The sequence below is a fragment of the Eubalaena glacialis genome, chromosome 14, assembly GCF_028564815.1.
Source record: "Eubalaena glacialis isolate mEubGla1 chromosome 14, mEubGla1.1.hap2.+ XY, whole genome shotgun sequence".
In the NCBI taxonomy this organism is placed as follows: Eukaryota; Metazoa; Chordata; class Mammalia; order Artiodactyla; family Balaenidae; genus Eubalaena; species Eubalaena glacialis.
The window spans coordinates 64,955,530-64,958,718 of NC_083729.1; the positions used below are offsets into that span (position 1 = coordinate 64,955,530).

Genomic DNA, 3,189 nt, shown 5'->3' on the forward strand with positions numbered 1-3,189 from the left:
TCCGCTGAAAACTGAATTTCCAATATCATTGTATTAATATGTAGAAAAATTCTCTTTAACAAGCTGTGATCATGTTTTATCATTCTGTTAACCTAAGTGCTCCTTTTCTTTTTAAATTAACTTTAGGGGGCTTCCCTGGTGGCGCAGTGGTTGAGAATCTGCCTGCCAATGCAGGGGACATGGGTTCGAGCCCTGGTCTGGGAAGATCCCACATGCCACGGAGCAACTAGGCCCGTGAGCCACAACTACTGAGCCTGCGCGTCTGGAGCCTGTGCTCCGCAACAAGAGAGGCCGGGACAGTGAGAGGCCCGCGCACCGTGATGAAGAGTGGCCCCCGCTTGCCGCAACTAGAGAAAGCCCTCGCACAGAAACGAAGACCCAACACAGCCAAAAAAAAAAAAATTAACTTTAGGGCTTCCTGGGTGGCGCAGTGGTTAAGAATCCGCCTGCCAATGCAGGGGACACGGGGTCGAGCCCTGGTCCGGGAAGATCCCACATGTTGCGAAGCAACTAAGCCCATGCACCACAACTACTGAGCCTGCGCTCTAGAGCCTGCAAGCCACAACTACTGAGCCCGCGCGCCACAACTACTGAAGCCCGCGTGCCTAGAGCTCATGCTCCGCAACAAGGGAAGCCACTGCAATGAGAAGCCCGCGCACCGCAACAAAGAGTAGCCCCTGCTCGCCCCAACTAGAGAAAGCCCGCGCGCAGTAACGAAGACCCAACACAGCCAAAAATAAAATAAATAAAATAGATTTTAAAAATAATAATAATAATAAATTAACCTTTAAAAATGTATACACGTTAAATGGAGTATAATCTATAAAATATTGAATCATTATGTTGTACACTTGAAACTAATATTGTAAATGGACTATACTTCAATAATAAGTAAATAAATAAAATAGCATATGTTAGAAATAATAAAATAAAATAATATTTATATACAGTAAAATCCATTCTCCTTTGGGGTTCAAGTCTATGAGTGTTTAATGCATACAGCTTATCCTTTGTTTGTTTGTTTTTTTTTTACAAAGGAGTATCAAGATGGGTTTAAAGTAATTTTTCTTAGATACTGTTCACTGGGGCTTTGGAAAACAAACTTTGACTTCACAACTTAGTAGGCAGGTTGAGTTCATGAAAGTGTAGTTCCACCTATTGGTCCTTCCTCAACTGTTTAAATAGGTACTGACTGCCTGCAAGGATGGCCAGTCCTAGGCTGACCCTTTCCACTAAGATCAGAAGGATGGCTCCTGACAAAACAGGACTGGCTTTTACTCTCTACAGGAAATTGACAAGCTGTTGCTGCAGATGAAGGATCCAGCCAAGGATATTTCAAAACCAGGTGCCCCTGGCTACCAAGTACAAAGGTGACCTAAAACTCCAGAGGAGGGTCTGCCATATCTGAGCTACCTTGTCTTCTAGAAAGTGTCAAGATTTGACGGCATAAGCATTGAGGGAGAGTGAATACTTGTCCCCTCACTTCTCTAAGAAAGGCAGGGAACATTGAACCAGTAATCATATGGTTTTCAAAGTACATTTAATCAGCTAAATTAACTGTTTAACCATAAGCCCACCATTCCATTCCATTTGCTCTGACATTATGCAAAAAAAATCAAAATTGTCATTGTTAGAAAAAAAGCCTAGAAATACCTACCTAGTGGTAGACCAGCCACTACCTTGCCCACCCCTTTCACCCCTTCCCACTCCAGTTGTTTTACCTTTCTACTTCAATGGGTGACTTCACAAAAATGGGATGCTAGGCCTCACCAAGATGGTGACCTTGACAGCCAGCCTCTCTGGGTGGGTAGGATTTAGCATCTCCTACAAGTCTCCAGGTGATGCTAATGTTGTTGGTCAGGGGACCATACTTGGAGAATCACTGCTCTAAATCTAACTAATAATTTATAGGAAATATGAAAGGTAGAGGAACCTATTAACACCATGAGGATGCATTAAAAAAACAGACTCAGAGAAATTGTTCCTTCAACAAATAAATTATAAGGAAAAAGCAAGCAAAAAAGAATCTAGGGATTAAAGGAAACAATAGGCATGGAGAGCAGGGCCAAGACAGTGGCCCAAAGTACAAGCCTTGTCCTACGCATGAAGCTGGATGTCAATGTCTACCAGATTCTGCCCCAGGCCTCCAATGGTGGCTACAGGCTGGAATTCAGGTCAGTCTGCTTAGACTGTTCACTTTAAAAGGAAAGACTGCCTATATCAACTCGAGTATAAAATATCAGGGGAACTCTTTGCTCAGGCACCAGTAGAACAATATCCTGGCTGAGGAGACAGTGACAGATTCCAGGTTCTATTTTGCAATCTAGCTCCAGGATGACACTGTACATAGTGCTTTCATTGGCATTTGCTTCGTAGATCAGGGTGATGTCTTTGACTTTAATATCCCTTTGCAAAAATCACTTCAGGTGTGTAAAGCAGGTATCTGAGATATCCTAAGAATCTCAGGAAATGGCTGCTCATCCCAAGTTGAATCTGGGCTTCAAGGAAGGACAGATCATCAAGTTAAATAATGGGAACATTATGACCAAAAGATGACTTTTCCCAGGACTACAGGGATTGGAGGCCTAAGTTTACTCCCAACCCCACCTAGAAGCAAAGTCACTATTCTCCCTCCATCCTCCAAGATTGACATCAGCAATCATGTCATCTCACCACCCATCCAAATCTAACCATGGAAGCAGTGATGCAAATTTCCCTTTAGGGTGGGATTCTCCTGCTGCTGTCATGACACCAGCTCCAGTCATTGAGTAATGACTTGGGGAGACCTTGGCACTGCACCCAGCTCTGTTCCAAACCTGGCACCCCAGCCATCCAACTGAGTCCAAGTCTGAAATAGCACTGGCAGGACATCAAGGACATACTTGAAGAATAAAAATGCCCTTGAGAAGATAGGGAAGAAAACCCCACCTTTGAGAAAGAAAATGAAGAAAGAGGAGGAGGTGCGGTAGGTAGACCTGGTAAAAGAAACTTTTTTCTAAAGAATTACAAGAATGATGTATGGGTTTGGGGATGATTAGAATCCTTATACTAAGCCAGTGGATATTCCTGAAGACCTTGTCATAGAGTTCATCACTGAAATGAGTCAAGGAAACATCAATTGGAAGACAAGGTCAAGTACAAATTGAAGATTTTTTTTTTTTAATATTTATTTATTTATTTAGGCTGCTC

General features: G+C 42.9%; 1 pseudogene; it reads left to right on the forward strand.

The window, feature by feature from the left end:
* The first annotated feature begins 2,052 nt into the window (after positions 1–2,052).
* LOC133104996 (adaptin ear-binding coat-associated protein 1-like) lies at positions 2,053–2,852 on the forward strand (annotated as a pseudogene).
* Positions 2,853–3,189: the final 337 nt, after the last annotated feature.